Source organism: Rattus norvegicus, chromosome 7 (genome assembly GCF_021556685.1).
Source record: "Rattus norvegicus strain SHRSP/BbbUtx chromosome 7, alternate assembly SHRSP_T2T, whole genome shotgun sequence".
Lineage (NCBI taxonomy): Eukaryota > Metazoa > Chordata > Mammalia > Rodentia > Muridae > Rattus > Rattus norvegicus.
The window spans coordinates 144,385,649-144,401,980 of record NC_141540.1 but is presented as its reverse complement, the minus strand read 5'-3'; the positions used below and the strand labels follow the sequence as shown (position 1 = coordinate 144,401,980).

At 40.5% G+C, this 16,332-nt stretch overlaps 1 pseudogene; it reads right to left on the bottom strand.

Moving 5' to 3' along the window:
• Positions 1–7,314: 7,314 nt before the first annotated feature.
• Positions 7,315–12,813, bottom strand: Chfr-ps1 (checkpoint with forkhead and ring finger domains, pseudogene 1; annotated as a pseudogene).
• Positions 12,814–16,332: the final 3,519 nt, after the last annotated feature.

Genomic DNA, 16,332 nt, shown 5'->3' with positions numbered 1-16,332 from the left:
CTGGCATCAATGGGAGGAGACACCCTTGGTCCTGTGAACGCTTGATGCCTTGGTGCAGGGGAATGCCAGGGCAGGGAGGCGGGAGGGAGTGGGTAGGTTGGTGGGAGAGCACTCTCATAGAAGCACAGGAGGGGGGTTTCCGGGAGGGGAAATCAGGAAAGAGGATGACCTTTGAAATGTAAATACATACAACATCCAATAAAAAAAGGGGGGGGGGAAACAAGTAAGTCCAGGAAAGACAGAGAACACAGAAAAAGAAAAGGTAACAGATTTATTGTCAACAGCTCCCATCTGTATGGGTGGGACCATAAAGCAGACTTCTGGTAAACAGACTCTGGGTCGGGGGTTTTATTGGGTCTCTTAGTTCTTCCTTATCCTTCTGTTGCTGCTTTGATACCTGCCCCTAGTCCTTCTCGCTGTTCTCTTTACAGTTTCTTCTGAGAATAAGAAGCCAGCATCTTATAGACCTGCCTTCACTTTCCTTGTTTACCAATGTCCCTCTAACTTCCTACCAGTTGTCTCTGAATTAGTTTCCAGGGACACATTGTCTGCAGCTTTGAAGGCTTTGTCTTTACTTTTGACCTTCTGATCAGAATTCATCAATTAGTCAGATCCTTAGCCACCATAATGCATTCAGTTGGTTGATGCTCCTTAAGGAGAGATTTGGTTATTAAATCTATGACTGTTGGGGCTGGAGAGATGGTACTTGTTGCTCTTGCAGACAACCTGGGTTTGCTTTCCATGATCCGTACAATGATCCCCAAACGTCTGTAACTCCAGATCCAAAATCCTTTTCTGGCCTCTGCAGACACCACTTATATATGTGGGACATGTCTACATTTGCAGATAAACCTAATACATGTAAAAATAAAAATAACCCTTTAAAAAGACTGTGTTGGGTACTATAGAGCCTAGATTACAGTTTCAGTGAAATTAAAGCTGTGTAGATTTTCTCATGAGTAGGAAAATATGAAGAGTTCATAAGTCTACCTGCAAAAGTAAGACCAGGACCAGGTGACCTTACTGCTGGATTTTACCAAATCTTTAGTGAATTGGTGGTAATGCTACTTAATTATTCAAAGTTTAGTGAAAGACGATCTCTCAAAACTCATTCTAGAAAGCCAAGGTTACCCCTGTTTCCCAAACTAGACAAGGACATGACAGTAACAACGAAAAGGGAAACAGTAGTTCTTAATGCACGTCAATACAAAAGTACAGAGCAAGTGAAGTACATCAAAGAGATCATTCATGATGACACAATTGGGTTTATCCCAGGGATACCAGTTATAGTGTGTGTGTGTGTGTGTGTGTGTGTGTGTGTGTGTGTATTTGTGTGTGTGTATTTGTGTATATGTGTATATGTGTCTGTTGTATATATGTGTGTGTATGTGTGTGTGTATATATGTGTGTATGTGTGTATGTGTGTGTATGTGTGTGTATGTGTGTATATGTATGTGCATATGTGTATATATGTGTGTATGTGTGTATATGTGTGTGTATGTATATATGTGTTTGTGCGTGTATGTGTGTATATGTGTGTATGTATATGTATGTGCGTATATGTGTGCATGTGTATATATGTGTGTGTGTATATGTGTGTATATGTGTATATGTGTGTATGTGTGTGTGTTTCTGTGTTCATAGAACATACTATGAACAGAATAAAAAGTAAAAGCTTTCTGGTCATTTCATTATACAATGAAAAAGAATTTAATAAAATTTAATATCTATATCTCTTCATGAAAAAAGGCCTGAACAAATTGTATCTAGAAGGCAGGTATCTCAACGCAAATACCATTACACTTACTCAATATAATACTACCAGAACTCTTATCTAGAAGACTTAGGTAAGATAAAGAATTGATAGGGATATAAAAGTAAGGGAGGAAGTGTGAGAATCTGTTGGCAAATTATATGATTCCTCGTATAGAAACATCTAAAAATTCTAATAAAATATTCTTGGAAGTGATAATTTAATTCATTTAAATACCAGGATACATATTCATATAGAAACCAGTAAGTTTTACCACACTGAGAATGGATTTGTTCAGAATTAAATCTCAAAAGCGGTCTCATTTCTATTATCTAAAAATGTACCTATAAATACACTTAATTAAGGAAGTGAATATAGTGAAAATTCTAAAACACTACTAAATCATTTAAAGAAGACATATTAAAAATAGAAATATTGCCCATGCTCCTGGGTTGACAAAATCAAAATTGTTAAAATATTACAACTACCCAGAACAACTCGAATGCAAAATAATCCTCATAAAAAATCAATAATCCTCTTCAGAGGAATAGAATGTTAATACCAAAGGATACTGAATAGCTCAAGCTGTCTTGAACCATACAAACAAAGCTAGAAGCAGGAAGATACCTGTACTCAAACTACTCTACACAGTCATAGTTAACTAACACTGTAGTATGTGTATAGAAACAGTGACCCAGAGTTCCCAGAGATAAGCTGACCCATTGACAGCCATTGATTATTTCCAAGGCAGCAAAACAAACAAATGAAAAAACACACAAACAACAAAATGTTGGAGAAAGTATCAGTTTAGAAACTGTGGAACTTAGATGTGGACATAAAAAGGCAGAGTCCAGTATAGTTTGCATAACAATTTTCAGGACAGCTGGAGCTACACAATGAGACCATGGTCAAAAAAAATAAACAAAAAACTCATTAATTAGATAGATAGATAGATAGATAGATAGATAGATAGATAGATAGATAGAACCCTATTTCCAAGCATTCTCAATACAATGTATGCAGTAAAACTTTCTAGTGAATTTCACAGATCCTGACACACCTATGTCATCTTCAACTCCAGGCTTAGCCCCTGTTAGGTATCTCAGAGTACCATACACTTATTCTAACCCAGTACCCAGGCCTAGTTCAGACTGGGCATCATGTGCATCCTTGACTCCCCATAATACCTCCAACCTCTAGGTCTAGCCTCACACAAGCATCTTTTTCACTGGCCTAACCTGTTGAGTCCCCAGGATACTCAAATGCCTACACAATCCCTAATCCCCAGGCCTAAGCCCAGATGCACAACCTGTGCACTTAAACTGCCTGGAATTTCACCTGCCTGCAATATTCCTAACCTCCAGGCCCAGCTTGGTCATAACTCTTGTATGCCCATGGAGCTTGGTAAGTTCTCCCTGTTCTCCAGCCAGTACAGGCTCCAGATGCCACAAATATTTAGATATAGCCTTGGTCACATAGCCTTTGTACCTGGTGAGCTTAATGAGTTCCAGAGAAACTTGCCCACATACACAATCCCCAAAGCCCAGGTGTTGCGCAAGCCATGCAACCTGTACATCATCTCAGCCTTGTAAGTTCCTAAGATCCCAGCTCATCCCACAATGCTAACGCTATTAAGTATAGGTAAATTAGCACATCTTGCACCCAGTCAAGGCATGTTCAATCATTTGTTCCATTCGCATGCTTTCTTGGTTACCACTGAATCATCTTGGTCTCCACAATGAAAAATAAACACCAAGTATCAAAAGAATTAACCTACCAACTCTTCATATCTTATCTGAAAGCAACTGACTTACTTAGGGTTTCTATTGCTGTGAAGAGACACCATAACCAAGGCAACTCTTTTAAAGAAAAGAATTTAATTGGGGTTAGGTTATAGTTTCAGAGTTTAGTCCATCATCATCATGACTGGAAGAATGGTGGCCAGAAGCAGGCTGACATGGATCTAGTGAAGAAGCTGAGAGTTCTTCATCCAATTGATAGAAAACAGGTGGCCTGGCTTAAGCACCTGAGACCTGAAAGTCTTCCGTCAGTGACACAGTTCCTCCGAGGTCACATATCCTAATAGTGCCACTCCCTATAGGCCTATGGGGGGCATTTTTTACTCAAACCACCACAGCAAAAAAGCATGAGCAGCAACAACAACAACACAAAAAATTATCAATTATCACAGGCAGCCTAGACTCTCATATCAGACAACTAACTAAAGAAGTGTATGGTACCAGTCATGTAGTCTTCACACAAGTCATCACAAAAACACAAATAGTATGAAAAGACAAAACAATATGACCCCCAAACCTACTAGTCCTATAAAAATGTTCTGCAATGAGAACTACCTTGATGAACTCCAGGACATGGGATGTAAAAGGACAATCCTAAAGGTATTCTAAGTCTTTGAGGAGTATAAAGAATATACAAAGATCTCAATGAATTTAAAGAAGATAAGAAAAACTCCTAACTGAAGTCCAAGAAAACAAATATATGGTTGAATGAAATGAGAAAATATAGATTCTGAAAACTGAATTCAGTGAGGAAATAGAAATATCAAAGAAAGTCCAAACTGAAATGAAGATGGAAATGAAAAATGCAATAACCTAATTATGAAACTTAAAGAAAAGAAAGACTTACCAGCTAAAAAGGACAAAGTAGGACATAGAATAGCAAGATTTGAAGATAAAGCAGAGAGATCGGAACACACAGTCAAGAATATAAAATATTTCTAATAAACATGGAAAGAATGTTTGTGTGGTGATTTGAATATGCTTGGCCCAGGAAGTGGCACTCTTAGGGGTGTTGCCTTGCTGGAGTAGATGTGTTGCTATGGGCATGGGCTTTATGATCCTCATTCCAGCTGCCTGGAAGCCAGTCTTCTCCTATCTACCTTCAGAACAAGATACTGGACTTTCAGCTCCTCCTGTGCCATGCCTGACTGGTCACTGCCAGCTGCTGCCTTGATGATAATGGACTGAACCTCTGAACCTGTAGGCCAGCCCCAATTAAATGTTGTCCTTATAAGAGTTGCCTTGGTCATGGTGTTTGTTCACAGCAGGAAAACCCTAACTAAATGCTTTGGAACACCATGAAAAGACAAAATCTATAGTATAGGTGTAGATGGAGAAGAATCCTATGTTGATAGCACAGACCAGATCCTCCAGAGGATCATAGAAGAAACTCCCTTTGCATTAGGAAAAGATATACACATAAACAGATATAAGAAACATAGAACTCCAAACAAACAGGGCCAGAAGAGAAATCTTCCCATAACATATCATAGTTAGGAAGACTAAATACACAAAACAACATGAGAGCATTGAAAGGTTCAAGAGAAAAATCACAAGTCACACATAAAAGAAAAACATCAGAAAGCTAGACTCCTCAGTGGAGACATTAAAGGCCAAATGAATCTAAACCAATGAACTCCATTTTCTAAAGACCACAGATGCCAACCCAGATTGCTTTACCTGGCAGACACATCAGACACTGTTAAAGGAGAATGAAAACTTTCCATGATATAATCAGATTAAAGAATTCACAACCATCAAGTCAATTCTACTGAGAAGACTAAAAGCAATGATTCAGAATGAAAACAGAAATAATTAGTGAAACACAAAATAGGTCTAAGAAAACAAGCAGCAAAAGAAAAAGGGAACAATCCACACTTTTCCAAAAGTAACTTTAAATATTAATGGTCTCAATTTTACAAACAAACGACACAAGTTGGTTCAATCAATCAAGAAACAGAATCCACATTTTTTTGGTCTATGTGAAACCCATATCATCTTGTAGGATAGGTACCACCTCAGAATGAAAGGATTGAAATAAGTGTTCCAAACAACAGGGGCTAAGAAACAAAGAAGTGTGTTCCTTTCCAAATAGTAGAAACAAAACAAAACAAACAAAGACCACCTTTTACCCAAATTAATTAGAAGTTTTTAAATTATATTTTGATCAAAGAAACAATTAAGGTATTTACAATTTAAGGTATTAAAATTCTAAACATATATGCACCAAACTCTAGTGCATCCAGTTTTATTAAAAATGTACTGCTGCACTTCAAGACACAGAATAACTAGAATAACATCGATTCATTGATTGTAGGTTATATCCCATTTTCTCCAATAAATGGTTCATCAAGACAAAATATTAACTGAGAAACATCAGAATTAAGTGACATCATACGTCAAATGGCTTTAAGAATTATCTACAGAATATCTGCCAAAAGCATTTACATTCTACTAAACAGTTCCTGGAATCTTCTCTAAAATAGACTACACACACACACACACACACACACACACACACACACACACACACACCCCAAAACCTTTCAACAAATGCATATACCTTGCAGGTAAGTCATTATTGTAGCTTTCAGAGTTGATAGCTGGTGGTGATTCATGAATACTTTTCTTCTCTGTGAGCATGTATAGCACCTTCCAGCATTATGCAGGCAAGTAAAGATGAGACTTCTGGTTGACCAATAGCTAGATCTCTATGTTCTATGGCACAAGCATGTGATGTCTTCGAGAAGAGGACTTTACCAACCAGTTATGATTGGCCACCAAGAGCAATGGCAATAGCCTGCATTGTTTTGAGAGCCCCTGGGGCCTCCATAACCAATACCTCCTCAGGTATCCCAAGCCTGGCACTGATGTTTTCTTTTAGTAACCAATGTCTTCTGGAAGTAAAGTTACCTAATAATATAGAGTAGCTCCATTCAAAATCAATCTTAAGCATACATTTTGTAATTTGCTTACAAAGTGTCGAGCTTTCATAAGTCTTCAATATATCCTTAGTTTTAGTCAACCTACCCTATCATCTCCTCTTCCTTCCCTCATCTTCACATAAACCTATAATATCCTGTCCACCACCATTCTTGTTAAAATCACGTGTGTTCTATTATTCCCTTATTCTCTTAAAATCTCTTCCTCTTTCCCATCTCATTTGCCTTTCTGGCTTTCAAATCTCCACTTAAATGTAAAAGCAAAAGTTTCAAAGCTAGGGTCCATACATAATGTTTGTCTTTGTGGAGCAGGATTATTTCACTTAGTATAATTGTATCAGTGGTTGAAGCCTGCTCCATTTCACATAATTGTAGCCATTTTGTAAGCTCCATGTTACTCACAAGGTGAAATTAAGTTCATAGTTATTACTGTAACTGACACTGAAGATTGTTACTAATAAACTAAAACATTATGTTTGAATCACTTGTACCCTATTATCTCAATGTTCTGAAATTCTGTGTTCACCACCCGTCCACCCTTCTTACCTCACTCAGGACCAATCAGGTTAAAGGTTAGCTGGTGATACTTTGTCTAGTTAGCCAAAAATGCTATACCACTTCACAGGTTGCCTTTGAACTTTTGAACCTGATTTTTCATATAAAAAGCCTGCCTTAAGGACAGACTAGTGCCACAATTAGGTTTTTCCTTCTTGTGATCCTGGAAGTTCTTTATTGTGTTGTGCATTCAGTAAAAGATTCTTGCTTATGAACTGGCATGGGTACTGGCCAGGATCTGGCAATTGCCCACAAGATAAGTGACTCAGCTTGTATTACCATTCCCAGTAGTAATAGGGCTCGTAGTCTCATCTTTAGGAAGAGCAGAAGGCAATTTTTGAGTCAAACACTCAGGTACCCAAATTGGATTTTCTTGATTCTGCGGAAAAACACAAACAGCTCCCCTAGATCTCGAAATCGCGGGATCTGGGCCACGCCATTCATCAGTTAAGACATCCTTCCACTTTACTTCTGCATTAGTTATAGGTGTAGTAGCAGCATGGCAATCCGCGGCAGAGTGGCCATGCACATCCAAAATTAAGAAATTTAGAGTAAAAAGAGCTAAAGAAAGTTGTTCTCTTGGTGTTCAGCCACTGGCATTTCCCTCTTTTTGTTTTTGTATAAGCTCTTTTAAGGTACGATGTGCTCTTTCCACAATTCCTTGACCCTGGGGATTGTATGGTAATCCTGTAGTATGACCGACCTGCATTGTCTGGCAAAATGCCTGAAAGGACTTTGCAGTGTAGGCAGGCCCGTTGTCTGTCTTGAGACTATCAGGCTTTCCCCAGGCTGCCCATGCCTCTAAGCAATGACTAATGGCATTACGAGCCTTTTCACCAGTCATCAGAGTAGCGTGTATAATACCGGAACAGGTATCAACAGAAAGATGAGCATATTTTAAATTTCCAAATTGAGATATGTGTGTGACATCCATCTGCCAAAGTTTTAGTGGGATCAGACCACGAGGGTTAATCCCCACATGAGGAGGGTGGTGAAATTGAACACAATTCTGGCAAAGTAACACCACATCACGAGCTGTAGCCCTAGAGAGGTTAAGTTTTTGTTGAAGAGTAAAGGCAGGAACTTGAAACTTTTGATGAAATTCTCTAGTGAGATCAACTAGAGCAGCATGAAAAATAAACTCTCTATGAGTACTAGCATCCACCAGGGCGTTATTACTGGTCATGGGACCAGGCAAATCAGTATGGGCTCGAATATGTTGTATGAAAAATTTATTTTTTCTGGCCCAAATCAAATTTTGTAATTCTAAAAGAATTTGACACACTGTACTAGTTGACCGAATTGGCCCTGCAATTTCAAGTGAGCGCACAGCATTAACTACATAAGCAGAGTCAGAAATTAAATTAAAAGAATCATGAAATCTTTTAAAAACTTCCAATACAATTTTACATTCTGTAATTTGGGGGGTGCCTGGACTGTATTGAATTAATACTGGTTCTTGAGAATCAACCATATAGGCACCTACACCTGTTTTGGAGCCATCTGTATAAATATCTAACACTCCAGACAAAGGCTCTGAGGCAGTGACCTTGGGAAAAATCACTGGATGTTCAATGAAAAATTGTAGCAAAGGATCCTTAGGATAATGATTGTCAAACTCTCCATCAAAACTACAGCATAATATGGCCCAATCATCTATCAAGGCACACAATGTTTCTATCTGAGCTGTAGTATATGGTATAATAATTTTCTTGGGTAAAATACCAAAATGCTGAATACAAGATTTAATGCCTAATACAGCAAGCTGTGCAACGGCAGAAGGGTAATATTCAAGTGTCTTATTAGGAGAAATATAAGGATAACTCCAAAGAAGAGGTCCCTGTTGCCATAGCACTCCTGTAGGCTGACAAAACGTTCTCAGTATACACAAAAGGAGATCCTCTTCCTTGTACCTTCTTAGCATTGCCTTTTCTTAAAGTCAACGGGTTCATGATATCAATGCCCGTTGGCATCCAGAAACACTGGAAAACTTAATCCCATCTCTTTCCACACCTCTGGGCAAAAGGAAGTAGTTTTTGTAGGCTTCACCATGCTTTTATATTGAGGGTTATACGGAAGTGCTGTTGGTATAACCGCTTTCTTGCCTAATTGTCTGCCTTGTTGCCACGTGGCACTAGCGTGTGGCCAGTCTGGATCATTTCTCTCCCTCTCACACTGAGCAGCCTCTTCCTTGAGATCAGCCTCATCACCCCAAAATCCAGTCTCCAAAACACTGAGTCTATCCTTCATGCTACAAGGTTTGACTGCCAATTCCTACATATGAACGCATGATGGTGCGGTCTCCAATACCTCAACAAAGAGACATTGCCTTAAAATCTTTTAGAAGCCTGGTTTCTAGGATAAGATTTCCATAAAAATATCATCCCAATTTAGACCTGTTTCCCTAGATTGGCTCATGCCACATGTTGTCTAAAATGACTCCATCCAAATTTACCAGTTTTATGTCAACTTTCTGTTACCAATGTTACATTTTTTTAAACCATATCCAATAACTTAAAAGCCAATAGTCCATAACCAAGGCATGTAGGGAATATTTATACATTTAAAACCAATCAGAAACAAAATTGAAGTGGCTACAATACCTTTAATATTTAAATCAATCACCATTTTTACTTTTTCTAGCTGTAGTTTTAAGAGAAACACCTTGTCACCTGTTGAGTCCAATAATCACAGTCAAAGATTTTTCTAAGAGAAACAGCCATCAGTTCCATTACCTTAGAAGCTGTGAAGCTCATGGTGTCTTTAGGATCCGCTAGTATAAACATTTAGCCAGCCCCCTGGGGAGCTTGCCCAGCCGACTTAGGCTTCTAGCTACAGATGCAGGCTCCAAAAGCCAATTGAAACTTTTTATTTATTTGTTCCTTTCTTGAAAGGAGTTAAAGCTACATCAATGGGTGAATCAACCAGCATTTAAAACTTTAACCTTTTCTTTTAAACATGAAACACAAAACATTCAAGCAACGAGAAGCAAAACCCAGACATAAATTGACATACATGGACAGTTTGGTGCACCAAGGACAGACAATAGACAAAGAGGAAAAGAACTAGATGGTGTTCCACCAAAGGGACCCAGACATCCTACCTAAAGAACCCAGAACCAGAAATAAGCACTTCTCCAATAGGAGCCAGCAAGGAGGCAAGACGTCTCCCATCTCCTTCTGTCTCCAGGAGAGCTTCAAAAAACTTAAGCTCATTTCCTTCTTTTACCAAAGCATCTGTGCAGAGTTCGGGAGGACTGTTTTTCTCAACCCCATTCTCTCTCTTGTCTAGGGTGTAAACTGTCTCTAGTCAGGGTCCAAAGACTAAAAGCATCTATGAGAATCTACTTTGCTTCTCTAGATTTTAACATAACTCTAAAAGAACACATACACAAAAACATTTTACCATTATTACCTTGTCCCCTTTTGACCACTACCACTACCTCAAATCTTTATCTTTGCACATGCTTTCAATTTCTGCGATCCTTCTGAATTCTGCTTACTGGGGCCTTTAAAATCTGTATCCACCACCTGAGTTCCCATTCGAGGGGTCAATATGAGTCTGGTGGTGGAACTGAGGTCCAGTTCTGTGCTTCCTTTTGTTGCTGTGCCGGGTGGTCCCGGACCCGATGGTTCTACCTTTAGTTTCACTTTCTCTAAGCTGTCGGCAATGCTTTCTAGATTGTCTGACATTTCTAAGGTCAAGACTTTTAAAGAAGAATATATCTTATTTGTTTCCTGGTCCTGATTATCCTCTTTTTTTTTATCTCTGCCTTCTCTCTGTTCCTTTTATCTCCTTTTCTTTTCTTTTTTTCTTTCGAGACCTTTTCTCCCTCCAACATACTTCCTGTTGCTCTGCAAGGACCCTCTGACCTGTTCTAACGGCTCTAACGGTTTATCTTCTAAGCAGGCACGGATCATTCGCCAAACAGGTTTTGGTCCGGGCTTAGGCTTGCTCTCTGTGGCTTCTCTATCCCACACAAAGAAAAAAAGAATCAAAATTACAAGCCCTACCAACAAAGGATCAATTGGAAACAACATTGCCATAGTTCACAAACCTTTCAGCCTCTAGACCAAGGCTTTCATCGTCTCTACTTACCTCCAGAGAACTTTATTCATCGTCTCTGCTTACCTCCAGAGAACTTTATCGTCCCGTATCCGGGAATTTACCGATGTCGCCGTCATGAATTTCAAGAGTTCTGAATCCACAAGAATGTCTGCGGGTGTCTTCGCGGGCCACCAGTTGTCACACCCACCTCGGCCAGCAAGGAAGACGCAACACGGTCAGATTCTTCTCAACAGCCTTTATTGCAGGACCACCTTTTTGCTGATATGGGGACCCCGAGAGGCAAAAGTGCTCCCCTTATATACACAACAGGCTGGGGCTATGCTAATTGTCTTTCAGTGATTGGTGGAGCACGAGTCACCCCACTATCACCCGACTATCACCCCTGCTACTTGTCCTCTAGGGATTGGCAGAGCATGAATCCCTCATTAGCATATTACCATCTGGCCAACTGACGCCAGGTGCAAAACCCGCGCATGCGCAGTACCGTTGTTCACCACAGGAGGGCGCCCTACAGGGGTACATATAACTCGGGGCGGTTGTCAAGCTGGCAAATGTTGAAGGTGCTTCCCCACCAAGGGCCTGTGTGGCTCCCAGCTCACTATCTAGAACTGGGCAAGGAAGAGACTGCACTATTCTGTATTCAGGACACTGTCTGCATACAATGTATGGCTGACTGATGTCAGAGGATTCAATATCAACATCAGACAGCTCTAGCAGGTCCTCTGAACTCCACTCTTCATCAGAGAAAGACCTCCTGACTTTGGGTTGCAGCATATCTTGAGTGATTTTATTTCCTGCATCCATACTTCTCACATCTTATTCACTGCGACTCTTTTCTGGGTGTTGGATAAGGTAGGCTTGCATGAGGTTGTTCAGGATGTGGTTTTTGTAAATCCGCTCCACTGGACATCAGCAGGTAGGGCAGAGAGATGAACGCTCCATCCAACCAGAGTAGCAAGCCACACAAAATGTGTGCATACAAGGCTGCAAAGTCATAGAATCATGCAGAAGGTCTTGACAGATGATACAGGTTAGTGTCTCCTCCATCTTGTTTGGCTTCAGAGAGGCATCTTTGACATCCTCACTTGAGATTTGGGCATTTACACGCTGGTCTGCGACTGATAACTGGAGGTTCAAGTCAAGCTCCTCATCTCCTTTTTTTGGGAGGGGGGCTGGCTCCAATTCCTCGGGGTCTTCGATTTCCAACAAAGAAAAGGATGCTTCTTTGTCTTGGAAAACTGGAAAAAGGCTAGAGAGTTCACCATTTGCAACAAGTGAACTACATTCTTTTGGGGGAGATGCTTGTATTCCCAGGTCCAAGGGATTCTTGAGTTAGGATCTGTTTGCCATTTAAAGATTCATAGAGGTATGCCACATTGTGTTCTGGATCATTTTTCCTGTGTACCAAATAGACGATATCCCCACTCTGTAAAGGGTGAGTCTGCTTCCTGACAACTTGCAGCGTGTTGATTACTGTTCCATTGGTGCTGGTGTCTTCCAGTGCTGCCTCACCAGATTTTTCATCCACTATAAGTTTACAGTGATCTCTAGAGACCTGTTTATTGCTCTCCTTCCTTCTGATGGTCCACTCACTTTTCCAAAGAAGTATTTGGGGTTCGTCCTCCTCTGCGCCTAGACTCTGTGCCCAGGGCTGCTGCGGTGGTGGCGGTTGCTCATCTTCTACGTGTAGCTCCATAGGACTCACATCCTCCGTCCTGGACAGGTCCTGGAACCGGCCGCATAGTCGCCGCCACCACAGTCAACAGACATCGGAATTTATAAATTTTATTTGTTTGTTTGTTTGTTTGTTTTTACACTCCAGATTTTATCCCCTTCCCGGTTCACTCCTGGAGGGTTCCACATCCCATACCTACTCCCCGCACCCCCCAGCTCCACAAGGCTGTCCTCACCCCACCCACCCCACCAGACCTCTTAACAGATAAATACAATTTACTCACCTAAACATACCACATTCATGAGTTGGTAGACATCTATGAGGATATTACTGTTTCCAATATAATATTTTTTAATTCTTAGAGGATTTCATACATTAAACTTGGAGTATGTGTGGAATCCAGGTAGTTATAGCCCGTGGGTGGGGAAGAGTACTTTAAGTGAGGGGGTTAGTAGGATAAGTCTAAAAATGAGAGGGAAGAGAAGAAATACTAGAAAAATACCACAAAACTATATGGAAACCTACAATTTTGCAAGATAAATAAAATATAACAAGAGGAGATAGCAGAATACATGTGATATTGAAAGAACAGGAGGATAATACTTGAATTAAAGGTTGAGGGGTTGGGGATTTAGCTCAGCGGTAGAGCGCTTGCCTAGCGAGCGCAAGGCCCTGGGTTCAGTACTCAGCTCTGAAAAAAAAAAAAAAGAGAGAGAAAAAAAAAGGTTGAAACAGGGATGGGTTCAAGAGAATGGGCAGAAGGAAGGAGTATAGCACAATTTGACCATAACAAAGAATGTTATATGAAAACCCCTAATTTGTAAGCAATTGAAAGTATAATTTTGTTTTCAAAAAAGAAAAAAGATAAGTAATTTGAATAGAAGTATCCTGAACATGCAAATATGGATTGTTGAATGAAGATCTAAATAGCAGGTACAGCTTACGTTCCTGTGAGTTATCATTCCAGGAAGCCACAGAGAAACCCAAAGCAGCACAGGCCGTATCATTGCTCCTGGTTTCCCAACATCGCTATTTATTAAAACCCTATTGCTGAAGACACCGGATCCTTTGTTTGTGGGACAAGGATAAATCTATCTCAAACTGTCCGGGAAACTCTCCTCCTTTCTGGGTAGCTTCTAAGTACTAGAAGGTGAAATTCAGGTTTTGGAGAAAGAATTGATGTCAGTGTTTTTAACCGAGCACTGCATTCTGCATGCTAAAATACTGTTTTCTGCTAGAGAAGATGTGTCCATAGGTACAATAGTGACATGACTGTTATGAGAGTAATCAACTACTTTCTGATTAAATATGAAGCTCACCCCTATAGGAGGTGTAGAGAGCGGCGCGGCGAAACAAAGATGGCGCCGACATCCAGCCTTGTCTGGATATAAACGACTTACTGCGCATGTGCAGGCTTGTCCCCTTGCTAGGGCTCCCTCTAGTGGTGAACAGCGGTACTACACATGTGCGGTTTATGCACCAGGTGTCAGTTGACTGTTAATATGCTAATGAGGTGATTCATTCTCCGCCAATCCCTGGAGGACAAGTAGTGGGGTGATCCATGCCCCACCAATCCCTGAGAGATAATTAGCATACTGTTGTCTATATAAGTCGAGCGATTTTGCTGCTCGGGGTCCCTGTTCAAGAGAGCTGTAACACTAAGAAGAGCTGTAACACAGTAAAGGCTTGCTCGCAGAAGAATCCTGTTGCCGCGCGTCGTTCTTGCTGGCGGGACATTGGGCGTGCGACAAGTGGTGCTGAAACCTGGGAACCAACATCGCCGGTGCCGAGGGGACCCTTCAGTGTGCTGAAGAGGATTCAGAACTGCGAGAATGTAAATTAAAAGGCAAGCTCCGAGAGGCATGCCCCTTTTTGGATTTAGTCTTGCCGTGGATTTAGTTGCTCGTTTTTATAGTTACTGTTGTCTTCTTTCTAGTTGTGTTAAAATGTGAGGACATAGTCAAGGCAGGACAGAACATTCAGGAGAGAATGTCAGAAACAGAGCAGAGTGAGAAATTAGGATCGCGCAAAAAAAAAAAAAAGGTTACTAAAACAAAAGTGAAAGAGATACAAAAGGTGGAAAAAAATGCCGCTGGAGGAAAAAATAGGTATGCCCGGGAGGATGAAGTACAAGTCATCCGGAGAGGATACTTTGTATCCATTTAAAAAATTAGAAGCCTTAGAACTGGCTGGCAGTGACTCTGAGCAAGAGTTGTCAGAGTGGGAGGAGGAGGAATTAGAGGAAGAGGCAGCCATATATGAGGAAGAAAGATATGAGCCTAGGTGGAGAGCCACTGTGAAGAAATCTAAAGTTATGGATCCTATGTGGGCAAGGCTGGTAATTTTGTTTCTTTTTTTCTTTGTGTGGGATAGAGAAGCCACAGACAACAAGCTTAAGCCTGGACCAAAACCTCTTTGGCGAATGGTCCCTGCCTGCTTAGAGGATAAACAATGTGAAGAAGCTGTTAGGACAGGTCAGAGGGTCCTTGCAGAACAACAAAAAAGTATGTCAGAGGAAGAAAAGGTCTCAAAAGAAAAAAAGAAAAGAAAAGGAGATAAAAGGAACAGAGAGAAGACAGAGATAAAAAATGTGGTCCGTGCAGCTTTTGTTGTGGCTCAAGTTGAGGCTATTGCTAGGTATGTGATTAGGCTCTAGAAACCTCACAGAATCATACTGATCAGATTTGATAGATGTAGACCACCTGAAAATTTATTCAGGAGAATCAAACAAAAAGATAAACTTGAGTGTGCCTACTTAGATTCCTGGTCTCAAGGAGATTTAGCAAGTAACAAGGTGCTTCTCTTAAAAAAACAGTTTCAATCGGCCCTTGGAGCCTTGCACCTGTAGCTAAGATATGTGTAGCCACTTCAATTTTGTTTTCTGACTGGTTTTAAATGTATAAATATTCTCTACAGGCCTTGGTTATGGACTATTGGCTTTTAAGTTATTGGATATGGTTTTTAAAAAAGGTCAATTTCACCACCCTCCTCATGTGGGGATTAACCCTCGTGGTCTGATCCCACTAAAACTTTGGCAGATGGATGTCACACACATATCTCAATTTGGAAATTTAAAATATGCTCATGTTTCTGTTGATACCTGTTCCGGTATTATACACGCTACTCTGATGACTGAAAAGACTCGTAATGCCATTAGCCATTGCTTAGAGGCATGGGCAGCCTGGGGAAAGCCTGATAGTCTCAAGACAGACAACGGGCCTGCCTACACTACAAAGTCCTTTCAGGCATTTTGCCAGACAATGCAGGTCGGTCATACTACAGGCTTACCATACAATCCCCAAGGTCAAGGAATTGTGGAAAGGGTACATTGTACCTTAAAAGAGCTTATAAAAAAAAAACAAAACAAAAAAACAAAACAAAACAAAAAGAGGGAATTGCCAGCGGCCGAACACCAAAAGAACAACTTTCTTTAGCTCTTTTTACTCTAAATTTCTTAATTTTGGATGTGCATGGCTGCTCTGCCGCAGATCGCCATACTGCTACTACACCTATAACTAATGCAGAAGTAAAGTGGAAGGA